The 27,446-nt window shown below is 50.8% G+C and overlaps 1 protein-coding gene across 1 annotated transcript in view; it reads left to right on the top strand.

The window, feature by feature from the left end:
- Positions 1-6,428: 6,428 nt before the first annotated feature.
- LINGO1 (leucine rich repeat and Ig domain containing 1) overlaps positions 6,429-27,446 on the top strand; it is a 76,456-nt gene continuing 55,438 nt past the window's right edge. Inside the window, exons 1-2 of the mRNA XM_045449006.1 lie at positions 6,429-6,559; positions 18,587-18,672. The gene's annotated coding sequence lies outside the window, so the exon portion shown is untranslated. The remainder of the gene's footprint in view (positions 6,560-18,586; positions 18,673-27,446) is intronic.

Below are 27,446 nucleotides of genomic sequence, written 5' to 3'. Positions count from 1 at the left end.
CCAGATGCTTCGGCCTCTCCTACCCAGATGCCCTCTGTCCCTCTCTCTGTCCCTCTTGGCTAGAAAAAGGGAAGGTGGTCAGGAGGGGTGCCTGGCAAGGCGGGCTCTGGTTCTCCCACTCACAAGCTGCCTGTGTAAGTATGAAGGGAAGAATGAGGCCGAGTTGGAGGGACCTTTCATGAGTTCATTTTCTGGGCAAAGCCTAGTGTATGGGCACAGGTCTGATTTGAAGGAAATCAACTTAAGGGGCTGTGGCTGGACTGTCAGGGGAAGACAGGGGAGGATGTAGGAGCAGGGGCCTGTGTAGCCTGGGAGGAGAAGCCATCTGGGCTGGGACTCCCCTCCCAGGTTGCCCAGGGATGGGCAGAAAGAACCCGTAGCCATCAGGGATGAGGAGTGTTGGCAGCTGGATGAAACCCCAGGTGGAGGAGAAATTTCTGCACTTTCTGGAGCAGGGGTGGTGGGATGACCACTGGGGGTGAAAGAGGGGAAGTCCCTCTTAGGTGTTTGACCACAGAGGGAATCTGGGGCTGATGTGCTATGGGAACTTGGGCTGGTCCCGTTTCTTCTCTGGGCCTCAGTTTCTTCCTCCTATAAATGAGGTTGATCATCCTGTCCTGTGTGCCTCATGGGATGGGCAGAAGATCCAGTTAGAGAATATATGGGCATGTTCAGTGATCTATAATGTAGTACTAATGATAACTATCATTCTGGTCATTACCTTGCTTTCTTTCCACTCTGTGTGACACCCACTTTGATCCACGCAATCTAGCCCTGATTCATATGCTGATAGAATTAAACATGGCTGAAAGCAACCTCTCCATTTAGTGCAAAATCTCCACCCAACATACATGGTCCCCAGACCTCCACTTGCATGCCCCCAGGGACAGGGAGCTCACTGCTCCTCATGATGGGCAAAAGACTGTCTCCCTAGAATCTTTTTTTCACTGGGCTCAGTTCTACTCTCTCGGCACATAAATGCTAAGTGTCTTTGTCAGAGACTTAGAGTCCTGACCAGGCCCTTGAGGCTTCCCCAGGGAACCTGGGTTCCAGGCCCACCTCTTCCTGTCAAGGCCCCAGTGAGCAGATTTCACATCATCAAAGACCTTCTATATGGGTACATAGATGCCTGGGCATGGCGTTCTGGAAATAACTGCACTGTGCACTGTCTCCAGAGCTGAAGCAATGGGCTCACGCAGCCTCTATGTTTCCTGGCCACCAGTCTCCATGGAGTCCACGACTAGAGTCCTTGGCCACTCTCTATAGTAGTGGTTCTTGGAGCTACTCACAGAGTTTACCCCAGGTTCTGGTAACTCTCTCTTATATACTGTTGTCTATTCCTAGGGCACATGGAAGGCTTTGAATAAGAGACCCTGCCTCCCTAATTAATCCCTCTTAGGCTGGACCTACCTTCAAGGCTCCATTCTAGTCTCTGCCAGAAAAGTTGTTCCAGGCAGGGCCAAGGACCAGCCCTGCTAGTGCCAGTGAGAAGCCTCCCCAGGAGCCAGTGTGACCTACTTTCCCACACTCCTGGATGTGGTTATTTAGCTAACCACTGAGTGACCCAGCCCATGGCTTTCTGCCTCCTCCGCAAGGATGTCATGAGGGCCTTGCTCATGGCTGGCTGGAATGCATTTCATCCTTTCAAACAGCTAAGAGAGGACGTGCAGTTATCCTGCGAGATTCTGTGGATAACTCAAGTCAAACTTGCCATTGTCTTTCCTGTGTTCTGTGTAGCACTTCTAGAATTTCTATTAGAATGGATGTGAAGTCTACTGGTCTGAGCCCAAATTGGCTCTTTTAGCCACCCCCTCTTTTTTTATTTTTTTAAGTTTATTTATTTATTTTGAGAGAGAGGGAGAGAGGGAGAGAGAGAGAGAGAGGCAGAGAGGGAGAGACAAAATCTGAAGCAGGCTCTGTGTTGTCAGTGCAGAGCCCGACATGGGGCTCGAACTCACAAACTGTGAGATCATGACCTGAGCCGAGATCAAGAGTTGGATGCTTAACCGACTGAGCCACCCAGGTGCCCCCAGCCCCCCTTTTAAAACAAAAGGGGAAGGATGCTAATATTTATAAATGCCAGTTCTTGACATATATCATTTCACTGACTCTTCATCACAGCCTTGTGTGGGAGGATTGTGGTTGCCTGTCGGGAGAGGAGGGAGCTGAGTCTTGGGAAGAGGCAGAACTTACTCAGGGTCCTGCAGCTAGCAAGAGGCAGAGCTAGGGCTCCAAAGCCTGATTTTCCCCAGCCTCTGTGCTCACAGGCCCAGCCAGCTGAGGGTCTGCTCTGGGCCAGCCACCCGCCTCTCTTGTCCTGCCTGAACCTGTCTTCTTTCTTGGACAGTCTTGTCAGCCTGGGGGTGGGACCCAATCTCTGCTCCTCCCACAGACCACACACAGGACCAGGGAACAGAGCAGGGGCTCTGGCAGAAAGATGTAGAAAGATGTGAGGCTCAGTATGGGCGGGGGGGAGGGGGGGGAGGGCAGTTTTCATGGCCCTTGCTCATCTGCTGTGTCAGTTTCTAATGGTTTAAGTTTTACTGGGGGGGTGGTTGTAAAAGCAGGACGTGTGTGTGGTAGAAGATAGGAGTCATCCTTGATTCCTTTCCTTGCCCACTCCCTCACATCCAGCCATCTGTGGAGGGGCTCTGCTACAGCACGCACTCCGAATCTGTTGAGTCCGCCCTCAGCTGGCCCAAACGCCACGTGACCGGCAGCTGTGACAGCCAGCCCACTGGGTCCTTGCTCTCCTGCCCGCGCCTTTAAACCCAGTCTCCACTCAGCAGCCCCAGGGAACTTTTCACAATGAAGGAAAAGTCACAGCCTTTTCATCACACTGGAGGGGAAGCTGAAAGCCCTTACCTCCGTCCCGAGGGCCCAGCCTCCCTCTGCTTCATTCCTCACAGTTGCCCACACTCTGCCCACCTCATGCCAGGCCCCTGGCCTGCCTGCTGCTCCTCAGAAACACCGGGCTCCTGCCCACCTCTGCTCCCCTCCTCCTCCTGTCCAAGGAGAGACGGATTTCTTATCCTGTAGGATATGAATATATGAATTCAGGTCTGACGTCTGCACAAAGACCTTCCCCCGACCCACCAGCTGGAGTAACCCCTAGTCCCACCCCAGGACCTCTCTCACACTCCTTGGTTTGATGATCTTATTTGGACTTGTTGCTCTTTGCAATGAACTTGCTCGTTTATTTGCTTATCATCTGTACCCCCATCCCCTTGAGAGTATCAAACTTGTCTGTTTTGTACCCCCACTCAATCCTCAGGACCAGCACCCACCCCCCCCTCCTGTCCTGCCTATTGTACACCTAGAATATAGTAAATGCTCAGTAAGTATTTGGAGAAAAAAATGAAAAATAACAGAAACATGGCAAGGAGAAATAGATTACACAATTGTGGATATAGGAGCAGTTAATAATGTCGTGTGTGTGTGTGAGTGTGTGTGAGTGAGTGTGTGTGTGTGTGTGTGTGTGTGTGTGTGGCTTGGAATCATCTGCTCTTTTAATGAGAGGGCTGGGCCTGAGCCTGAAGCACTACATGCATGTGCATACTGGTCACACACACACACACACACACACACACACACGCATGTGCACACGTATGTGTTTCCCTGTTGGGTAGCAGCGTAATCTCTGGTGAGGTGTTTCACCTTTTAGGCCTCAGTTGTTCCACCTGTGGAATGGGGCTGCTGGGGCTGGAGGTGGAGGCCTGGATGCCATGGCCTCTGGATGTCAGCCCTTGCCTGTGGAGGGACACCATGGGCAGTGTGCCCGCTGGCCTTCCGGGCTGTACTGAGCAGGCTGGGAGGTGTTTAGATAAGTCCGCTTGTCACAGGGCTGCTTCCCGCTGACCTCTGAGGTGAGGATCTCGCCCAGGCAGGAGGGAGTGGGGGGTGGTGGCAGGAAGTGGGCACAGAGGCCTGAAGACGTGAGCTTTGCTGCTAGAAGGTGGATTGCGTTCACAGTTGAGGTCTCTTGGATGCACCAGTAGCTTGACCTTGATGTGTTTTCATTTCTGTGTGTGTGCTTGCATTTTAAAAAATATTTCAATACATTAATTTTATTTCTTGAAACTTTTTCTTGCAATTGCCACAGAAAGAATTTTTATGAAATTTAAAAGGGAAAAAAACACACACACACACCTGTATTTTCACCAACCCAAGACAACAACTGTCCCCTGCCTGCCTCCTTGCCCTATTCCTGTGAAGACAATACTGGAACCTTGCAGAACGTGTTGGGGGGGGCGGCGGGTAGAAGGGGCTCTTGACTTTAGACAAGTTACTTCATCTCTCTCTATAGGCCTTAGTTTCCTCATCCAAAAAAAGGTAATTCATCATAATTGTGCCCTCTTACAGTTCTTATGCACATTACATGAGTCAACGTTTATAAAGCACTTAGAAAGGTGCCTGGCGCTTAGTATGTGTTTGTTAAATAAAAGGAGTAAATAAATAGAAAGGAAGGGACACCCATAATGCTGCCATCATGGCACGAAGAGGCAGCTGTGGAAGCTTGTCCTTAGGGTCAGAAATCAAGAGCTCAAGGCCTGACTCTGCCCTTAGTCCCCCGTGTAACCAGGAGCACATATGGCTTCTTTAAGACTCAGCTCCTCCGTCTGTAAAATGGGTATGTAATCTGCTCCCCATGATGCTGCTGCACAGGGTGAGGGGTAACGGATGCACGTGGGCTCAGTGAGCACAGGGCCCTTGCACACCACTGCAACCCAGCCCCCACCTTCATCCGTCTTCTCAGTTTTCTTGCTCAATATTGTTATAGCTCCGCGTTGCTACCAGCCTCCGTGTTTATCATTTTTAATGGCTGTGTGATATTCCATTGAGCAGAGGTGTCACAACGCACTTTGTCATCTCTATTGGGGAATGTTTAGGCAGCTTCCAGCATCTTGCTGCTATAAATAACCTTTCCGTGAACATCTCTGTGCCTGGAGCACTTCCCCTCTGATGGATGATTTCCCCAGGCAACTTCAGTGACATTCATTGAGGCTGCTTTATCGGGAGGACTGAGGGGCGGGCAGTGGGACTCGGAGCTGGGGGAAGAAGGTTCTGGTTTTTCCTTTGTCTGTCTGGCACTCTCTCACACACTCTCTCTGTATGACCTTGAGCAAATCCCTTCCTTTCCCTGGACCTCAGTTTTCTTCAAGTGTTGTGGCCAGGGACTAGCAGCCACTAGCCATCTGTGGCTGTTTTTATTTAAATATAAATTAATTAAGGGGCACCTGGGTGGCTCAGTCAGTTAGGCGTCCAGCTCTTGATTTTGGCTCAGGTCGTGATCTCACAGTTGATGAGTTCGGGCCCCATGACAGGCTCCATGCTGTCAGCACAGAGCCTGCTTGGAATTCTCTCTCTCTCCCTCTCCCTCTGTTCCTCCCTGGCTCGCGCGTGCTCGTGCTCTCTCCCCCTTTCTCTCTCTCTCTCAAAATAAATAAAAAATAAACTTTAAATAAATAAATATATAAATAAATAAAATATTAATTAAATAAACTTTAAAAACCAGTTTCTTAGTTAGCCACACTGTGCATGTTTCAGAATCCAGTTGTGGCTGCCGGTGGCTACCACATTGGGCAGCACAGGTATAGAACATTCCCATCATTGCGGAAAGCTCTGCAGGACTGTGCCAGTCATCATGCCTTCTTCTGGAACTAAGAAGAGGGCAAACAGCCCTTAGCTCAGAGGACTCATTAAGGACCTAACAAGACTTAGTGGCTTTCCACAGGCCAGGGCCTCTGGTAGTGTCCAGAGTCTGAAATATCCATGTCCGGTGTCTTTCTCCAAGAGAGAAGCTGGGCAAGAATATGGGCCCAAGAGAGGTGGCCCCAGCAGGGGACAGTGCCCATGGGAGGCCGGCATGAAGACAGAGTAGGTGGTCTCCTGATTTCTCAGCCGGGAGGGCAGCTGGAGGACAGGTGCCGCAGCTCTCTGCGCTGTCCTCTCTGGATACTTTTAGAAGTCTGGCCTAGAGAGCAAAGATTGCTGCCTCACTCATCTTGCCCTGCGCTGGCTGCCTGGGGCCCTAAGCCCGGTTCTGGGCACTTGCTGGGAGAGGAGCTGTGAGAAGCAAGCCCACGGCACCAGGAAGAGCTGCTTCCCTCCCCACCACCACTTGACATACGCGCTCTGGCCACACCTGCCCCCTCCTCTCCCCTTCCACCTTCTGCAGTTGCTTTTCTGCAGCCTGGAGGTAGCACGGGGGCGGGGGAGAGGTACCCAGGGCAGGGGAATAGAGGAAGTAAGCGGAGAGAAACTTGGCTGGCTTTGGTCTCGCCTTTGCCGAAGCGTGGCTGCCTTCTGCCTTGCCCCCGTGCCCAATGCTCCTCTGTCCCCATATGAACCCTACTGCTCACTCTGGTTTCTCCTGTTTTCCAGGGATCCCATGGCCATGTCCTGGCTGCCTTGAGTCTGTGAGGCCACACAGCCTCCCACCTGCATCTCCAGGGCTCTGTCCCTGTTCAGCCCCTGGACCAGTTTCCGAGTCTACTCCTCACCCCAGCCTGGGGACGCCTCAAGCTTCAGGACTCAGTGGGGCACAGTAGCAGTCACGGTAGGTGGCGACCCCAATCTGCTCTTTCTTGGCTCCTGGGAATACTTAGCTGAGCCTTCTTGGTCTCTGGAATAGGAAGGATACCTTTCTGAACACCATATCTGTCACCGTATCCCTTTGGTTGCACATAGCAAAAAAACTTATTTCAATAAAATACAAGTATCAGCTCATGTAACTGAAGTATCCAGAGGTAGATGGGGCTTCTGGCAGGGCTTAATCCAGCGGTTCAGACGGTGTGACCAGGACCTGTTTTCTGTCTGCATTTCTCTGCTCCCTCTTCCTTGGTGGTGGCTCCACCTCTATGAGCATTTCACATGACATGGTCACAGGATGTCTGCCAACGGTTTCCGGGGCAGTATGCTTCCAGGTTTAAATCTGGGGTCAGGGGTGGAGACAAAATCTGCTTTCTTGATAGAAGAAATAAAAGCCCTGAGGTTGATCTCTTGGGCCCTATTGGCAGGATTTGGATCATCCTGACCCCTTTAACTGGGTCCACAGGTCTTGGAAACTTAAAGGGACTGGGGGTAGGGTCTGTCCTTCCCCAACCATGTGACCAGGAATGAGGACAGGGTGTTTCCCCAAAGGAAGCTTCGGGTCCTGCTGGTAGAAGGAGTTGCCCCCAACTGAGGGAGGCAAATAACAAAAGATCGGTGGAGTCTCCCCAGCTTGGACAGCTTAAAGTCAGTCCCAGATAGATACAGATATGCTGTGGGTCCTTGGGCAGATCCCTATGCCTCTCTGAGCCTCAGTTTCCTTATCTGATAATGAACCTCACCTGGCAGGGGTGCTATGAGAACTACCTGAAACGATGTGTGGGAAGCACTGGTGTCTATAGCAGGTGCTCAGTAAATCCTTTTCTGTGCCCCTTCCCTTTCTCTCCTGGGGAGTTTGGAACATCCTGTTTCCTCCAAACTTGGAAGGAGCTGCATAGGAGGTATTGTCAGGATCCCTAGAAGCAAAGTCTGAGACAAGGATTTGTGAACATGAGATTCACTGAGGGTGGGCTTTTGGGAAAAGGGAGGAAGAGAAGAAGTTGGGGCAGGTATGAGAGCCCCATGAGTGAGGTCGTGGCCTTGGGCTGGTCCAGGGGGCCCTGGTGTAGAGTTGACACCACAGAATTGTCTCCTAGACAAAGTGGCCAGGCTTTTGTACCTTTGTATCAATCAGTCACTGACTGTGGGCCATGCCTGCGGTGCCTGTGGGTGGCCCCCATTTGCAGAGGGCAATTCTCTGGAGAAGGGGGTGCAGTGAGCTGAGGAGGGGCTCTGGGAAGGCACCACTTAATACCTTAATACGGCAGGATCCGTGTCCCTGGCCTGGCCAGTCCTAGAGGAGCCCTGCTCTGCTGCCTCCTCTGGCTTTTGCTCCTCTGGCCCCAGACAGTAATGCCAGTCCCTTCCACTCGCCTTTTGAGAATCTTTTTCCACCCCAGGCCTCTGTGTCCTCCCTGTGCCCCCTGCCTCTTCCCCAATCATTCTTCTTTCCTCCCTTCAACTTTAGTCAGTCATGCAGTTCCCCCACCTACTATGCCCTTCCTTGCTCTCTACCCCATCCTCTTTTTCAGGCCTGTGTGGGTCCCTCCCTCTCTGCTCACTGCTCCAGCCAATGTTTATCTCCTTCAGTCCTTCCTCCAGCTGCACCCTTTTTACAGATGGAAAGGCCAAGGCCCAGTGTGTACTTCCTCACGAATACTTTGTGGGTTCCTACAGCAGTGCCAGAGTGTGTTGCTCTCTTTGCCTTGGCCACTAGGAAGCTCATAGCTGGTTTGTGGCCCATTTCTGAGAAGTGCTGAGGATGCTGGCATACATACAGTTGCTCAGTTGCCTGCCCTCTGACTTCTCTCTCATTTTCTCATTTTTCTGATTTCTTTTCTTATTTTTCAGCTTGTGCTTTCTCGGCAGCCTCAAACTCTTTTAGAAGGTGGTGGGGTATAAAAAACCAAGAGTGGCCTTGGTTAAAACATTCAGCCAAATACTAGGCTTTCCCCTTCCTAAGGGTAGCTGGGGTGGGAGAGTCTCCCCCAGGCCTAGGGCTGAGCCTGTCCGCAAGGAGACACCGAAGCCTGACCATGGTAGCCCCGGCATAGCACCCATCCTGCCCTCCGTGGGTCGGGAATGACATTGTTCTGCTTCCTACCCTTTTCCCTCCCCCCTTTTCATCTTATCAGAAGCTAATGAAAGAGGCTGGGAAACCCAATCCTCTGGTAATTAAATTTACTTAACGGGTATTCAAGTGGAGTAATGAGAAGTTTAATGCAGTGATTAGATTTTTCTTTAATTAATTAAAATGAGAACCATGTGTCTTGCCAGCGAACCAACTTGACCCTCTGCTTGAAGAGTAGCAGCCAGGGATGGTGGGGGGCTTGGCTGCGTGGCTGGGGGCTGCAGGGTGGATGCAAGCCCCTGCCCTGACACCATAGTTCCTGGAAGTGAGCCTAGCTCTGATGTCCACCCAGGGCCGTCTCTGACCCCGCTCCCATTTCTGAGCCCTGCAAGTGCCAGGACCGGGTAGGCCCCGAGTCTCCCAGGGCCGAGGGATCCAACAGTCCCCACACTCAGGCAGCTGAAAGTGGACCCGGAATGGAGGTTTCAGAGGGGGGTCAGCAAGCGTGGCTTAAAGCAAAGAGCACAAAGGAGGGATTTGAGGCACTGCGACAGATGGAGGCATTTTGGGATCACATTTCAATGCACGGGCCAGTGGACACCTTCACCTGCGTGTTGTCAGACCTGGGTTTACCTCCGTTGGCTTTATCAGGGCTAATGGAGTGAGGGCAGTGGGGTGGATAATCGAGAAATCTGAGATAACCCACAAAACACTTCTCCTTGACTTGGGAATGCAGTGATGCCAGAAGGCTGACATCCTTGCTGTGTTTCTGAAGGCCAGTTAGGAATGCAAGGAAGTACTCCCCCCACACCGGCCCCTGAGCTGCCTCTGCAGGGGTCAGGTGGTGGCTCGGGTAATGGGAATATGAGAATCCCGGCATAGCTGTCTGGAATGGAGCACAGAACGGTCCTCGCCAGGGTAGAGGGTGGGCATAATGAGGACTGAGAAGACAGGTTGCAGCTCCCCAGGGGCAGAATATGTTGTTTTCAAGCAGTGGGTAAGGCTAGGGGGAGTCCTGAGCCCTTCATGGTGGAGAGGCAGAGAACTTCCTTTATTGAGCCTTGACCCTACACCCGCACTGAACCTTGATCCTGGGCAGACTGAACCTTGATCCCAGTCCTAGACTGAACCCTGATCCCAGCCCCACACTTAGCCCAGCATTGTCACGCATATGCCAGCTGAATAACAGGTGCTGGGGTGGGAGGGGTGAGGGGCCCTATTTGTCCATCCTCACTGCCAGCTCTCCTGCCTGTGGGCAGGAGTCCTGTGCCAGGCCCCTCACTAGTCCCTGGAATGGCCAAGATGAGTCAGACATGGTCCCTGCCCACAGGGCCGATGGGGGAGGCGACAAGCAAACAGGCACTGAGTGATCAGAGCTGAGGTGGGGGAGGCCCACAGGGCTGAGGGCCCAGGATCTGTACTAAGAGCTTCCTCTGAAGGCAGGTGGGAGGGGGAGGTGCTGGAGGCGGGCCAATGGGGAGGCTGACACTGGTCTGCAAGAGGTGAAGAGGATGGTGCCAGTGGGGGGCGGCGGGGGTGCTAGGGTGAGCGAAGAACTGGCTGTGATTCCTCCAGGCCATCCTCAGCTCTGGGGGAAGCAAGGGACTCATGTGTGGGGAGGGTTGATGGGGTGCCCGGCACTGGGCTGATAACGTTACATTACAAGGAAAGCATGTTTATCCATTGCATGAGGAGGAAACGAGGTGTGCAGGGACTGGCCTAATGCTACGCGGCTGGCCGGGTGGGGCGGGTTCCCAGTGCTCGCCTGCCTGCGGGCCCGCACACTGCTGTTCTGTGGTCTGCAGGGGAATGAACTTACTCTGGGGGGCAGGAGTCAGCTTCTGACTCCTCCACTCCCACCTGGGCGAATACAGCCCCAGCACTGGTGGGGGCTGGGGGTTCGGTGCTTGAGCCCGGGCCAGTCAGACTGGCGTGTGGGGCTTCCTGATGCGGCTGGAGCAGGAGCAGGGAGTGAGGGAAGAGAGGAGGGTCCTGTCTGGGTAGGGAACTAGCCCCAGGAAGGAGGGTCTTCTGCTTTCTTCACCCCCCACTCCTCCCCTCTGCTAATCCCTCCCTCTAGATTCCTCTTCCGGCCCATTTCCCTTCTTCTTCTTTCCTTTCTGAAAAACCAGGCCTAGAGAAACCACCCAGCCAGCTGCCCACTGCTCCCATGTGGGGGAGGGACCTACTCAAGACCATGGGGCTCTGCCTCTCTTAGGTCTTTAAGGTAGAGTCTGAAATCACATTACCATGAACGTAAACACAAGGATTGCATTTGCATACTTTTCCTGGCCATGCGCACACACCAGTTCATGCTGCACAGGTAGATGCACCCAGGAAGCCACCCCTCTGTCCCAGGCACCATGCTGCCCCAGATGTGTTCATCTCTCCTCCCTGGATTCTGGGTGCGGTAAATCACTGCCTCATTTAATTCTCTCAACAGCCTGGGAGGTTATTTATACAGGTGAGGGAACCAGGCAAGGTCAGGAACTAGGCCCCAGTCACACCACCAAGTGCAAAGGTGAAGCTTGCCTGACAAGCTCAGATCCTAGGCCAAGCCACCCCTCCAGATTACCCCCACCTCGCCTCTGGGCAGTTCCCCCTCCCTCTTTCTCTCCCCAAACCTCCCCCCAAACCCCTCCACATCCACTGCCACTTTGCTCCTTGCTGCATCCTCCAGCCAGATCCAAGGACTCTTTCCCAGGCCTCCCCACACGTTCCCACCTCCAGGCCCTTGTCCAAGCTGTTCCAGGCCCCTGAATTCCCCTCCCCAACTCCATCTGCTCCAGCCCCCTTCGTCTTACTAGGCTGGGCCCAAATGATGCCACTTCTTTCATGGAGACACCCTGTCTGCTCTCACTCTGATCAGAAGTCACCCCCCCGCCCCTGCCCAGCACCATCCTCCAGCTCTTTCCTCCCCAACCCCCCCCACCCCATCTTAGGCTCTTGGCTTTCCTGTGTCTGACTTTGCATCTGTGTGAAAGGCAGGGCCCTGGCTTCCCAGGCCAGTTACCCCCAGAGCCTGGCGCACAGAAGCTGCACAGGAGGTAGCGGGGTCCTTGTCTTGGGAGGGGCTGCACCTCTACAAACTCATCCCTTTCCTCGGCAGTTCTGGCTCACACGACCTCTCACAGTAGTGGCCCCAGCCCCCTGAGGAGATCAGCCCCGTGGCCTGCCAGATGCTCACTGTAGCCCTGGCTGGTGAGGACGGGGGGCAGGCTTCTGGCCCCAGCAGACCTCCCTGTGCCCAAGTCCTGGGGGGCAAGAACAAGGCAAACCCACCTTTGGGGTTCACAGGAAGGTCTTGGGGCCACCAGGTACAGGTACCAGGGTAGTCCAGTGCTGGTGGACGGCTGCACAGGCACTCTGCCTGGCTCTACTCACTGGCTCTGCTGATGACTGGCTGTGTGACTTAGAACAAGTCATGTAGTCTTCCCGTGCCTCAGTTTCCTCATCTGTTAAATGAGGTGATGACAAACCTACCTAGCATTGCTCTAAGGATTAAGCGAGTCAATACAGTGTAAAGCACATAGCACAGCCCTAACACAGACACACTGCGTGTGCTTCCTGGCAGTTGACTGTCACCATCACTATGGGAGGGAGCCTGGAGGCTGCGTAGGGCCCAGCCTTCAGGGAGAGTTTCCAGTAGGTGGTGACACATGACACCAACTTGAAAGATGAGGCTCAGGGGCAGTGAAGGACATACCCAGACGAGGGAACCACACAGATGAAGACCCAGAGGCAGTTTGGGGGACATGCGAGGGATCTGGCTGTGTCTAGACTTAAGGTCGGAATAGACCAGGAGGCGATCCCAGCTGGTGGTACACAAAGGCTGTGTCCTGAGGGACCCTGGGTCCACACTTCATAGTCCTACTGCCTGTGAAGGGCCATGAAAGGGGGTACTTTTTCCCCTTTCTTTCTTTTTTAATATTTGCTCATGCAAAAACATTGAAACAGTACAGAAGTGTGTCCTGTTAAGTATGGAAGTTCCCTCTTTGCCCTTAAATCTTATTCTGCCAAGGTCTGGTGTACCTCCTTCCAGAACTTTTTCTGTGCCTTACAAACCTATTTATTGTATATTACTTTTTTTTTTTAAAGATTTTATTTTTAAGTTATCCCTACACCCATTGTGGGCTCACACTCAACCCCAAGATCAAAAGTTGCACACTCCACTGACTGAGCCAGCCAGGTGCCTCTGTATATTACTTTTAAAAAAATGGAATAGTATTATGCACATTATTCCATAACTTCCATTTTTCACTTCCCAGTGTGTTGTGGGCATCTGTCAGTGTCCCAGCATACGGGTGTGTGGTATTTTTAATGGTTGCCTAATATTCCCTTATTTGGACATAGTGTAATTCATGTAACTGTTCCTGGGTTGATGGATCTTTAGGTTGTCTTCAGTTTTTCACTCTTGCAAATAATGCTTCAGTGACCATCCTTGCGTATCTGTCTTGCTGACATGTGTAAGCATTTGTGTGGGATTGATTTCTAGGCATGGAATTGCCCGGGGGAAGGGTATGTTTATTAAATTTTGCTGGGTAGTGCCACAGTGCTCTTCCAAAGGGCCAGGCCAGGTTATGCTCCCGCTCTCAGTATCTGTGGGTGGCCATTTCCCCATGCCGTCCTCTGCACTGAACATTATCAAGCTTTTTAATTTTTGCTAATCCAGGAAATCGTCTTGCTATGGTTTCAGCACTCACTTGCCTTCTTCTCCCCAGCGAGGCTGAGCATCTTTTCATGCGGTTATGGACCATTGTGTTTCCTCCTCTGTGAATTGACTGTTCATATCCTTTGCTCATTTTTCTCTCTTTTTTTCTTTTTCCTTTTTCTTATTGATGTAAAGGAGCTTTTAGATTATTCGGAATTTTAAAACTTCTTGTCTGTTGTGCGTGTTGAAAATATTTTCCCTAGTCTGCTGTTTGTCTTTTTAACTTTGTTTATGGTCTCTTTGGCCGTATAGAAGCTTTAGATCTTTATTTAGTCAAATCTGTCAGATTTCTCCTCAGGGCTTGTGAGTTTCACATCCTGCTTGGCCAGCCTTCCTGGAGGGGTTTTAAGTGGAGGTCAGATGGGTGACTGGGTAAGGTCACTCTGATTGCCACTGTGAGGAGCATGGGTGGAGGGGGGACAGCACGAGGATAGGAAGCAGCTGAGACCTTTGTGCTGGGGTTAGGGTAGGGGAAAACGGGAAGAAGGTGAGTTTGGGAAATATTCCGGGATCGACTGCCCATGATGATAGGATGCAAGGATGAGAGAGGGAGAGAAAAAGGACTTTGGGGTGATGCCCGGGTGTATGGCTAAATCGGGGACAGGATTAGGGAGGGAAATGCCTGCAGGTGCACATGAGTACTCACCTTGGCAGGAGCACGGCACATATGAATACACATACGCACACGCATGTACGTGCTTCAAGTTCTGGAGATTGATGTCTAGACTGTGGCTCCATGGAGGGGGTATAGTGTGGGCTCTACTCTGTGGATTATCTGTTCTCTGCCAGGTACTGTAGGCAGCATCACACACGCGCACTCTGTAATCTGAACCACCATATGAAGTATATTTTACAGATGAAGAACCAGACCCAGAGAGGTTAAGTAACTTGCTCAAGGCCACAGAGCTAGTAAGTAACAGAAAGGGGATTTTTCTCAACAACTTAGATCTGACCACCCAGACAGAATACCCACCAACATCATTGAGGAGCCTTTCATTCATTTCTAACCTGACCAACCCAGTTTTATCGGGACTCTTAGGATGAGTGCTGGAACCAGACCGCATGGGTGGGAAATGCAGCCCCATTCCTTACAAGCCAAGTTACTTTGCCTCTCCGTGCCTCGGTTTCCCCACTCTGAAAATGTAGACGATCACAGTACTCACCTTGTGGGGTGTTGGTGGAGATTAAATGTGTTAGCACCTATGAAGTGCTGAGCCCCCTTGGGGCTCATTGGATGCTCTCCACAATGACTCTGATGATGATGATAGCAAGGTGTTCACCTCACCTGCATCTGTCCCTCTTTTCAATCTTCTTCCTCCTCCATTTTCCCTCCACCTGTCACCTCTCTCCTATGCCAGCTCTTCCCCGTGGGAACTTCTTTCAACATTTGCCTTTGAACCTCTGTCCTCTGTTTTCAGCCCCCAAGCCCTCCACAGACAGTGAATTAAAGTCCAGTCATTCAGCAAAAACCATTCAGAGGAGAACGATTCATTCTGCACTCAGGGAATCCTCCCCCAAGCAGTTCTAGTCAGGCATTTTCTGCAAGCCCATGCATTCATCCCAACATTATCCGGTCTCTGAGAACCAGACCATAACATCCAGATCTAAAACTCCTTCCTCCCTGAGTATAGACGCTCAGGTGCACTTTCGAGGTGGGGGGTCTGAGCTGACCCCAGGCCAGCCAACTCTCCACTCTAGCCATGAGCCATCACTGGATCCCTGACCCCAGGATGAGTCATTCTCAGAATCGTTGGCCAGAAAACTTGCCCATAGGAAACAAAAGCAGACAGCACAGCAAATTCTGAGCACATTTTCTTCCCACGAGCATATCTAAGCACATCCTGTGGCTGTGAGGGGTGGGTGCAAGGTGTTCAAACCAGGGTAAAACCTCAGGTCTGCACCCAATTAAAAATTTATCACTGAAATCACCAAACTCACCGTTAAGGATTTCTCATCATTGAAATAAGCTCCCAGGTAAAGAAATCCTTGTGGTAAAGAATGGAGCAGTTATTGCCTGTTTCTTGTAGGATTTTGTTTTCGTTTGCATGGTATCAGTCACATCTGTTTATTTTTGACCCGACGGATGGCAGAACTCACTCCAGTCCTTCCCAGGGGACTGTTACACCTGACTACAGACCCACCCCCACCCCTCAGCCCAAGGCCCTGACAGAAGATTCTTTATGACTGCTTTGGGGAAGCCTGGTCACCATGTCCCCAGGGTCCCACCAAGCCTGTCCCCAGGTTCCACCAAGCCTGGCTTTGTCCCAAGGGCTTCTTCAACACCTTCCCCCACCTCCAACCCAAGCCCCCTTCCCCAGCATACCATAGTACCCCTATAGGGTGCTGTGCCGTGCTGTGATTTCCAACTAGCCTGGCCAAAGTTCAAAGCCAGATGAGCCTTTGGATACACACTGACACCAGCATCGGTGCTCACACTTAAGAACCTTCTCAAGTTTGCCCTTATGATAGAAGGGTCTTTCTAATGGCGTCAAGGAAGCCATGTTGTACCCTTTTTGTTTTTCAGGAAGGGTGGAGGGGAGGGGGTATATTCTACTACAGCCAGATCTTACTTCTTGGAAAAGTTGAGGAAGTCACAGGGGCATTTGTGGACATTAGGGGATTTCCCCTCAGGTCGCTTGACAGAGCCTGTTGTTATCTTGAGGGACTGTCTCTTCTCCCTATTCCCTGCATGGTCCCACAGAAGCACACATTTCAGGTGATAATTGCCAAAGTAAAGTGCCGATAAGTTCAAAATATAAGTGTATAATTAAGCTTATAATGAAGCTTGCTGTCATTCGTGGCTCCAGGGCCACGAGTCAGAGTCCCCCACCCCCAGTTGTCAATCCAGGGCAGACTCATAGGGGGCCCCAGGGCCTTTCTAGAGCTGATCCTAGACGTGAGTCAGGGGCAGAGCTCTGAGGATGCCCCAGCCTTTGTTCTAAAGTGCATTTCAAGCCCTTGAATGTGAGCCAAGGCCCCACTGTCATGGAGATGCTACCACTTGCCTCTGCTCACACCTCCCTTCTCCAGATGGGAATTGCCCTGCTGGTGGATCCTGCTATAGGCCCTGAAACTTCCCCCTTTTCCTTGTGGATAGAGAACCCTTCAAACTGGGGGTTGACATATTTCTGCCCCCCACTGAAATCCTAGTTATTTAGGGGCTCTCAAATGGAGCTTAGTTCTCTCACTCAGAAAGTCATCAAGCATCCCCTCAAACCAAATACAGGTCATGTGCCCCAAGTGGCCAGGGGTGATATGGTAGGAAAGACAAGATTGTGCTAAACCAACAGGTTTTTTAGGAACTCTTGGTGATTTAGTGCAACAAAGGTTCCCTTATTCTTTCTTCCTTTATTTGCAGTATATCCTTTGTTTCCATTATATATCCAGTGTGGGAAGTGGGGAGGGTGGCAGACTCTGGTCCATAGTCATGCAGGGGCCCAGGCCGATAGAAGCTCCACCATCTTGTAGCTGTCCTACCTGGAACACATGGTCTCTTCCAGTCACTGTGGCAAAGAAGAGAAAGTGGTAGTCTTAAATGCTTTCGCCCAGCAATGACACACACCACTTTTGTTCATAACCCACTGACCAAAACTTCTCATATAGCCTCAACTCACTGCAAGGGGGAGCTGAGAAAGTGTAGGGGACACTATGCTGGGATGGAGGAAACGCACCCAGACGTTGGTGAGCAGTAGAGTCCTCTGTACAAGGGGTATTGTGGGACCACTAAGAGCAAGGGTTTCAGAAGACCCAAGGCCATGACTTTGGCTCATTCTTCCCACTTGGGGTGGCCGAGGCCAGGGAAACCCAGAGTGTCTGGCAGGGCCTGATGAGAAAAGCTTTGGGATACTGAGCAACCAGAACTCTCATATGTTGCTGGTGAGACTGCAATATGGGGCACAGCCACTTCAGAAAACAGTTTGGCAAAAAAAAAAAAAAAAAAAAAAAAAAAAAAGAAAGAAAGAAAGAAAAAAAAAGAAAAGAGAAGACAAACCGTTTGGCAGTTTCCTATAAAGTTAAAAATATGTTTACCATATAACCCAGCAATCCTAATGCTAGGGATTTACCCAAGAGAAGTAACAACTTATGTTCACATAAAAACCTGTATGTGAATATTTATAGTGGCTTTATTCATAGTCACCAAAAGCTGGAAACAGCCCAAATGTCCTTCAGCTAGTGAATGGGTAAACAATTGAATACTATTCAGCAATAAAAAAGAATGAAATTTGGAACAACAGAGAAACAACAAAGGTAAATCTCCAATGCATTATATGCTAAATGAATAAAGCCAGGCTCCAAAGGATACATACAGATAAAGCCATTTGTATGCCATTCTGGAAAAGGCAAAACTATAGAGACAGAAAATAGATCAGTGGTTGTTAGGGGCTGGGGTTGGGGAGGAGTTGGCTACAAAAGGACAGCACGTGGAGACTTTTCGGGTGGTAGAATTGTTCTAGACCTTGAATGTGGTAGTGGTAACATGGCTGCATGCAGCTGTCAGAACTCACAGAACTGCACTGGAAAGTGTAGATTTTACTCTAGGTAAATTGTAGCTCAATTAACCTGCCTGGAAAAAAAATGCTCGCTGTGAGGTTGTTGAGACAGGGAAACTGGAGTGACAGATCAGTCAGAGTAGCGTGACTCGGGTGAGGAGGGCCGCCCTCATGCAGAGGTCAGGGAGGGCTTTCTGAGGAGGTGTCTGGAACTGAACCTGGACACTTGGATGAGGAGAAGGAGCCAGGCCTGCGAGGATCAGGAGGAGGTGGGGGCCAGGCAGAGAGAGGCTGGTGCTGTGCCAGGGAGGAGGCGAGGGCAGGGGCTTCCATTCTCTCTGGGCATGATGGCACCACTGGGGGGCATATATAGAGGGTGACCAAAACTCTGATGTGGATCAGGCAGCCCAGGGAGCAGGGCAGGGCAAGGGGGGCAGGCAGGAAACAGCAGCTTGTGACCACGTGCAGGAGGAGGACCATGTGATGGAGGGGTGCCCTGACAAAGAGGAGAGGGGTCAGGGAGCCTCCTGCAGGGAGGAGTGGTCAGCCAGCCAGAGACTTGCAGTCTGGGACAGGGGACTGGCACGGAGGGCCCGGGGGTAGGGGGCCTTTGGGACCTTGCTAAGGGTGCTGTGGGTGCTGGTGAGGCAGAGGCCAGACATCCTGGGTTGACTAGCAGAAGCCCATCTTAGTTGCACTAACCTTCCTGCTCTCCCATTGCAGTGCATGCTGGGACCGCGACCAATAGGCTGCTGCTCCCCGGGCCCCCAGAGGCTGATCTGTTTGCCTCCCGGCGCCGTCTGACCCAGGTAAGGGGAAAGCAAGGGGACTCACGTCGCCTCACGCCTCTGCTTTGGGTGGGAGGGCTCTGGGAATGAGGAGCAGGAAGGCCCTCTGTGGATGAGCCCCTCCCAGGGGCAGTGGTGTGGGGCACAGGTGTGGTTTGAAGGCCCTGGCAGTAGCAGGGCCTCCTGGGGGACTTGGGGACACTGAGACGCCCCAGGACATCTAATTCTGCCAGCCTCGGTTTTTCTGACATGTTTGCTGTCTGCGGTTTGTTCAATGTCGTTTCACTGCACACACTTGCTAAGTACTTTGGCTGTGGTACTTCTGTCTCTGTGGGGCTCCCTTTGCTGTCACTCTGGTGTTTCTCTGCCAGAGTCGCCATGCTAGCCCTGTGTGTGTGCTTCCATGAGTGACAGCTCTTACTCCATGCAGGACCCCTCCAGGGCAGAGGTGTTCCTCCTGGGCACCAGGAACAGCCCAGCTGACTTTTAAGCCACTTGGCATTTCTCTGCTGCTCCTGGGCACCCCAGATGAAGGCTTTCTGCTCAGGGCCAAGTGCCCCAAAGGTGGGATGGGTTTGGGGCTGGGCTTGCCAGAAAACTTTACAGGGTATCCAATTAATTTTGAGCTTGAGACAAACAACAAATCATTTTTTAGCATAAGTATATCCCCAGATTTTTGCGAAATTTGGCAACCTGAGTGGGCCTGAGGGGGCCCCAGTGCCCCTCTTCTCCTGAGGAGTCCTCCCTGCTGGGTCCACCTTGACCCCTTCGGATCAGCTGTCTCCAGTGCCTATGGTGGATGTGTTGGACCCAGGGGTGGCCAAGCCTGAGTAGGTCACAATCAGTGGGCATCTCCTGATCCCTCAGGTTCCCATAGGCCAATCTGGGGCAGAGCCCTGGGGGTTCCCGCTGGAGGCTGTTGACTGTGCTCTCAGGGTGCCTCTCTTCTCCTCTCTGGCTCTCTGACAGCAGAGTCCAGGCCAAGGAGGCCATGAGGTAGGGCTGGCTGGGCCTCTGTACCCGTGAACAGAGCTGTGAGACGGGCCTGGAGCTGCAAAAAGAACCAAGAATAGAAAATTGTCTCATGTGCTTGGAACCCAGAGTGCATGGGGTGTGGGGCTGGAGGTGGGGGGCAACAGGGAAGAGGCAGGGCCAGATAATGGAGGGCTTGGAATGTCCTATTTCTGTATCTTTCAACACTGGGGTGACAGAAGTGTCTTCTTGGCAATTGGAGTCATTTTTCTGACTAGTAATGTAATATATGTTCTCTATATGTTATCTATCTATCTATCTATCTATCTATCTATCTATCTATCTATGTATCCATCTATCCATCCATGTACCCACCTATCCATCCATCCATCCATCCATCCATCCATCTATCCATCCATTCACCCATCCATCCACCCACTCACCATCTATGCATGCATGTATCTATCCATCCACCCATCTATTCATCCATGCATCCATCCATCCATCCATCCATCCATCCATCCATCCATCTATGTATCTATCTATGTATCCATCTAACAATCCAGCAGTATGTAGAGCGTGCAGTTCGAGGCCTGTCCGTAATCTCTTCCTCCCCACGACTAAACACTGCTAATTAGTTCAATATTTATTCCTCCAAAATTTTTGTCTGTGCACTTATAAACATATTTTAAAAGCAAAAGCATGGGATCATCCTAATTATACTGCTGTGTCATTTGAGTTTTCATCTAACAACATACTGTGTAGGTCATTCCAGAGTTCTTTCAAATCCTTTTATGTCCAGTTGTTTGGCTGGTCTTTAAGCCTTATATCAATTGTTAATCCTGTCGGTGGCCATTTAGATTGTTTCCAGTGTTTGGCTGTTTATAGATCTCCTTCAGGGAACCTCTCAGTTCGTACATGGCCATGCACTGGGGTTATGAGTCCTTAAGGAGTGTCTCTGAAAGTGAACCGCCTGGGTCAGAGGGCATGCACATTACAGGAGTTAATCTGTACAGCCAGGTCAACCTCCAGAAGGTTGTGCCGACTTACTATGTGCAAGAGGCTTCATTCCCTCATCCTTTCCAACCATGGGCATTAGCAATCCCTTAAATCTCTGCTGATCTGTTAGGTAAAACTGCTTTTATTTTACCTTTCTTTGATTACTGATGAGGTTGAACATGTTCATATATGTTTGTTGGCCATTTTAATTTCTTCGTTTGTGGATTGCCTGTTCATGTTATGTCCTCAGCTCATTTTTCTATGTATCTGTTCATTCATTCAGTAGGTGTTTATTGAGCACCTACTATGTGTTGGGCACTCTTTGCATTGGGGACCTAGCAGTAAACAAAACTGATGAAACAGACCTGCTCCATGGAACTTATAACAGATAAATGAGTGAAATATAGTGTGTGTGTGTGTGTGTGTGTGTGTGTGTGTGTGTGGTAGTGTTAAGTGCAAAAGAGGAAAAAATAAAGCAGGGCAGGGGTGGGGAATGTTGGGGAGCCTGCATCTGGTAGTCAGACTTTGCTGGGAGGTGACACTTCAGGACACGGGCAGGAAGCAAGAGACTGAATCAGGTGGACAGCTTGGGATCCTCAGTGCCAGGCAGGCCTCGTCCGTGCAGGGCTCAGTGAGAAGGCCAGAGTGGCTGGAACATGGGGAGTGAGAGAGAGTGGGAGGTATGGCCAGAGAGGGATCAAGAGCACATGACACAGGGCCACATGGGCCACGCTGAGGACTTGGCTTTTACTCAGGATGAAGAAGGGAGTCATGGAAGGTTCTGAATAGTGACATGACATGATCTGAATTTCATTTTAACCAGATCCTTCTGGCTGCTGTGAAGGCCAGGGAAGCAGGGAGATCAGTCAATAGGCTGTGGTAGTGATCCAAGGAAGAAACAGTGGGGGCTTAGAGCAGGGGGGCTTGGCAGAGGTGGGGAGAAGTGAAGAGGTTCTTGGTGCGTGTTAATGGTGGAGCCAAGCGGATTTGCTGACACATTGGATGAGGTGGTGTGTGAGACAGAGAGAGCCAGGGATTACTGTCTTAGTCATCTTGGGCTGCCATACCCAAATACCATAGGCTTGGGTGGCTTGAACAACAACATTTACTTCTCACACTTCTGGAGACTTGGAAGTCCAAGATCAAGGTGCTGGCAAACTCAGTTCTTGGTGTGGACCCTCTGTTTGACTTATAGACAGCTTCCATCTGTATGCTCATAGGACCTCTTCTTTGTGCACCACAGAGAGATAGAGAGCCCTGGTGTACTCTTCCTCTTCTTATAAAGACACTAATCCCATCACCAGGGCCGCACCCTCATGACCTCATCTAATCCTAATTACCTCCCAAAGGCTCCACCTCCAAGTACCATCACATTAGGGGTTTAGGATTCAGCATATGACTTTTGAGAGGCACATTTAGTCCATAGCAATGACTCCAAGCGTTTGGGCCCGAGTATCTGGAAGGGCAGCGACAGACTGGACATCAACAGACTGGACAGCGAGGAGGAGGAATGAGTTTGATGTAGGGAAGGAGAAGAGCTCACCTGTGGACAGGACTGGATATGTAATGTGTGGGGCCTGGAGCAAAATGAAAATGGAATGGTGGCCCTTTATTTTAAAAAATGATTAAGAATCGCCAAGTGGTAACAGTAGAGCATTAAACCACACTCAGGGACAATGTGTGACTACCTAGGTAGCACACCTGTGAGCAGACCCTGGCTGGAGACATGCGAAGTAGACATTCAAGAAGTGTGGAGTTGACAGTTGGATGTGTGAGGCTGGAGTTCAGGTGACAGTTTGGGGCTAGAGACACAATCTGGGGTTATCAGCATAAAGGTAGTATTTTAAGCCTTGAGATTGGTTGAGAGCATCAAAGGAGTGAATATAAATAGGAAAGAGAAGAAAGACCAAAGACCTGGCCTTGGGGCTTCCTTCAGTTAAAAGTTGGGGAGCTGAGGAGGAACCAAAAAAGGTGAGTCAGAAAGAGCAACCAGTGACGTGGAGGGGAACCAAGCAGGTATGAGGTCCTGGAAGCCAAGGGGTCAAGCATAAGTTTGAGTAAGGTGCAGAGGGAGCATTGATCATGCATTAGCTGTGGGAGATCACAGATGACCTTGGCTTCAGTGATTGGGGGTGGGTGGGTGGTGGTTGTGTGAAATACATTTTATTGACTTGCAAGAGCAAATTGATTTATAAGAGGTTAAGGGATTTAACCCTTTATCTGTAGTATGTTGCAAATGTTTTTTACAGTTTTGTGTGTGGGGGGGGGGGGGCGTTGTCATTTAAGTTGATAGAGTTTTTCTTAACCCTGAAATGTTGAAAACTGTCCTGTAGTCAGGGTCTGCCACTCTTTTCCATTAGAGTTTCTGGCCTTGGCCACTGCAAAGCTTTGAAAATGTTGTCTTACATTGTTTCTAGTCGTTTATGATATTTGAAAATATTTAAATCTGTAGTTCACCTGGACTGTTTTTAGGTGTGTGGTTTGAGGTAGGGATCGAAGTGTTTTTCCCTAAAAGACCAGCCAGTTGGCTTTGACACTTCATCGAGTAAGCTTTCCTCCCTGCTCTGCAGCTCCATTGCCGTCATTCGATTGCACTGATCTTTGTGAGAAAGTCGAGGCTTGGTGATGGATGAGGGTGGAGTGTGCAGGGACAGGAATGCAAGCTGACACAGTCGCCTTCAGTGAGGGAAGAAGCGAAGGGAAGTTAGGGAGGACGGGAGCTGTCCAGTATTGAGGGCCTCCTGTGTGCCCACACAGTTCTGCGGGGTTGGTATGTATGTCGTATACCCGTTTGCAGACAAGGAAACTGAGGCTCGGCAGGTTTTCATCACACATGTCCAATGGCATCAACTCTTAGGAAGTGGGGCTGAGACTGGGAGGCAGCTTTCTGCTCCCGTGCCTGTGTTCTATCCACCCAGGTGAAGGGAGAGGGGAAGGGGAGTGGTTTCCAGGAAGGTTAGAAGGGCTTCCAGCCCAAAATATACCACTCTGCCCAACTCTGCTTCCCTGCCTGCTATTTGCCTAGGTCTTGAAGGTTTTCCCATTTTGAAGAGGAACCTGTTAAAACCAGAATACTCCTGGCAGGGAATCACACTTTAAGTTTACAGCTCACATCTTAATTATCAGTTAACACCTCTGCAGGGATTAGCTGACAGCCAGCTGAGGACACTGAATGGGGGCCCGTGTGATGTGTATCTGGGCTGGGAAAGGCCAGGAAGGGGGAGGGGTGATGGGGGGAAGGCCAGTACCCAGCAATTCACAGCTTTCTTCTGGGCCCTGGGCAAGAGAGGGAGGTGGAGCTGGATCCATGTGGGAGGGGAGGGGGGCAGGGGAGTGGCAGCTACTGTGTGGAAACCCGGGACTGGGGCTGACATCTATTAGATACTTGCTGAGTCCTGGTATCAGAGGAGGCTTGTCACATTCTCAGTCTTGGTCTTGAGAAGGTCAGGAAATCAGACACCCATTAGCTACCTTGGGCACCAGCTGCCAGCAGTCACTCAGAGCTGGAACTTGTGTCTGTGACACCCGTAGACCAGATCTGTCACCAAGCCTTGAGGAGTAGTAATAGGAGAGAGGCTGAGGTGTCTAGAACCTCTTCTAGGTTTTTGAGGGCCAGTCTACCCTGCCAGGGTCAGGGCTTGGTGTGTGACCAGGGTCAGTGCTCAGTGTGTGAGCAGCATTGGGGCTCCATGTGAGACCAGGGTCAGGACTCAGTATGTGACCAGGATTAGGGCTTGGTGTGAGCAGGGTCAGGACTTAGTGCGAGGCCCCAGATAGGTACCCGACAGCCTCCCAGCTCACTGGTGCATGAGGGCAGGAGGTAAAGAAAGATGTGACTGTGTAAAGCTGGCCTTTCTCTCCCATAAGGGCCTCCTTCCCCTCCGTTATTTAACCTCACTCTGTGCATGGGCAGTGATCTGTGTCTTTGGGGGATATCATGTATCTGAAGGTGACTGGCCACCCAACCACTTTAATCACCGTGTGGACTCTGACAGCCTTCTTGGAATCCTACATCTCCCCTCTTCCTCTCTGTCTTTTCCCTCCCCCTCCTCTCCTCTGTAAGCCTCCCCCTGGCCTTATACCAGTTGCTGGCACTCAGACCCTGAGACTCCCAGACACCCTTCCAGCGGGAAGCCGGCCCAGGTCCCAGGTAACCTGCGTCAGGCACACACCTAGCTCTTCGCTCATTGTCTCCTGTACCCGGGGCTGCTGCAAGGGCTCAGCTGGGCAGGGAGCCCCTTGGGAGGGGTGCAAATAGTGATGAAGGAAGACTTCCAGGAGGGGAGGAGCTGAGCTCAGTATCTGTGAGCAGGTTCGAGAGCACCTCCAGGTAGGGCACCTGCTGGGGTCTCTGCGGGTGCTGGGCTGGGGCCTGTCGTGAATTGGGGGGTGGCTGAGAGGTGTGAGGGGTCAGATGGAGGCCTCCATGGCCACTTGAAGACTTCAGAATTTATTCCCAAGGCCAGGAGTTTCCCCTCTTTTATTCTTTAGCACTTCAAAGAAGTGGGGGAAGCTTGGAGCGGAAAATAGACTCAATCGTTCATTCCGCAAATGTTTACTGGGCACCTGGTCTTCTGGAGACACAGCTGTGAACCAAGTTGAAAACAGTTCCCTGCCTCAGGGAGCTGATGGCTCCAGGGTGGCTGCAGATGAAGGAGGGATGAAGGGCCTTACTCTATTGGCCCCTCCCCACCGCATCCCCGCAAACACATGGGATCTCAGGGCTGGTTCTGGAAACCTGCTGTCCTTAAGGGACCTGAAGGAGATGCTGCCGGGGAGGATTCCTTTCTGCTGATGGAAGGTTCTGGGAGTCAGGATGGCAGAGTAAAAGAAGGTGAGCAGGAGAGGAAGAGAGAGAAGGGCCTTTCAGGAGAAGAAACCCCTCTCCCTGTGGCTCACCCACCAGGGCAGAGAAAGGGGATGAGGCCCTTCCAGGTATGGTGGCCAGTTGTACTGTTTTGCCCAGGACTGTCCCACTTTAGCATATGTGTCAATCCCAGGATGGCTGGTCACCCCACCGGTGCCACTCTGCACCTGAAGCTCGGCCTCTGCCCATGGCCAACCCTGAGTGTCCAGTCACGTCGTGCTGGGCCTCTAAGAAACTGGGTGTCTAGGTCATGGTGCGGGCTGTGCCTAGGGATTCTGGGAAGCAATTGTGGGCTGGCTGGGGGTGCTGACGAAGGAGTGAGGGAAGGGGCCTCACTGCTGTGGCTGAGCTGCTTTCAGGGCCCCAGTGGAGACTGGGGACAGATCCAGCAAGTGGACTCAATTCTGAGGCTTGGAGAACCTTGGGGGGCTGTGAGGTGGGAAGCAGCAACAGAACTGCCTGCACGGTTGTGCCCACTCGGGGCTGGCCACCTGCTGGCCTCTGGAGGCCTGGCTCCTCTGCCCATTTCTGCCTCCAGCTTGTTGTATGACTTTAGGACGTCAACTCTGACACTGGGCCTTAGTGACCTTGCCTGAGACCCAGCTGTGACTCTGGGCCAGAGCCACCTGAGGGAGGTTTTGCAAAGCACAAGATGTGGCCTGAGTTAATGTGCTGCTTTGGCCACTGTTGTGGATCAGTGCCTGCTCTTGGGTGCCCGCTCTGGGGACCACAGAGGGGCCTCAGGTAGGGCCAACTCTCCATTCTTGTGGGAGAGACAGATGTGTAAACTAGGGGACAGAAATTGGAGGCCCCAACCAGGGATGTGGCTTGTGGATTTGTTTTGTTCCATTTCAAACAATTTTGTGTTTTAAAATTGAGATACAGTTCACATACCATAAAACTCACCATTTTATTTTATTATTTTATTTTATTTTATTTTATTTTATTTTATTTTATTTTATTTTTATAACTTGTTTTATTTTTTATTTTTTTAAATTTACATCCAAATTAGTTAGCATATAGTGAAACAATGATTTCAGGAGTAGATTCCTTAGTGCCCCTTACTCATTTAGCCCATCCCCCCCTCCCACCACCCCTCCAGCAACCCTCAGTTTGTTCTCCATATTTATGAGTCTCTTTTGTTTTGTCCCCCTCCCTGTTTTTATTTTTGTTTCCCTTCCCTTATGTTCATCTGTTTTGTCTCTTAAAGTCCTCCTATGAGTGAAGTCATATGATTTTTGTCTTTCTCTGACTAATTTCACTTAGCATAATACCCTCCAGTTCCATCCACGTAGTTGCAAATGGCAAGATTTCATTCTTTTTGATTGCCGAGTAATACTGCATTGTGTATATATACACCACATCTTCTTTGTCCATTCATCCATCAATGGACATTTGGGCTCTTTCCATACATTGGCTATTGTCAATAATGCTGCTATAAACATGGGGGTGCATGTGTCCCTTCGAAACAGCACACCTGTATCCCTTGGATAAATGCCTAGTAGTGCAATTTCTGGGTCGTAGGGTAGTTCTATTTTTAGTTTTTTGAGGAACCTCCATACTGTTTTCCAGGGTGGCTGCACCAGTTTGAATTCCCAAAAACTCACCATTTTAAAGTGTACAATTCAGTCTTCTTCAGTGTATTCACAAGAGTGACAAAAGTCATTGCCCTTGTTTCAGAGCACTTCCATTACCCTAAAAGAAAACGCTGTACCCATTAGTGGTTACTCCTCCTCTCTCTATGCCTAAAGCCTTGGCGACCACTAATCTACTTTCCTCTCTTTGGATTTGCCTAGTCTGGACATTTCAAATAAAATGGAATCATACACCAGGTAGCCTGTCAGGGCTGGCTTCTTTCACTAAAGGTAATGTTTTCAAAGTTCTTCCATGTTATAACACGTTTCAGCATTCCTTTTTATGGCCCAATAATATTCCATTTTATGGATATACCACATTT

The sequence above is a fragment of the Leopardus geoffroyi genome, chromosome B3 (assembly GCF_018350155.1).
Source record: "Leopardus geoffroyi isolate Oge1 chromosome B3, O.geoffroyi_Oge1_pat1.0, whole genome shotgun sequence".
Classification (NCBI taxonomy): Eukaryota; Metazoa; Chordata; class Mammalia; order Carnivora; family Felidae; genus Leopardus; species Leopardus geoffroyi.
This window is presented reverse-complemented; position numbering and strand designations above follow the sequence as displayed.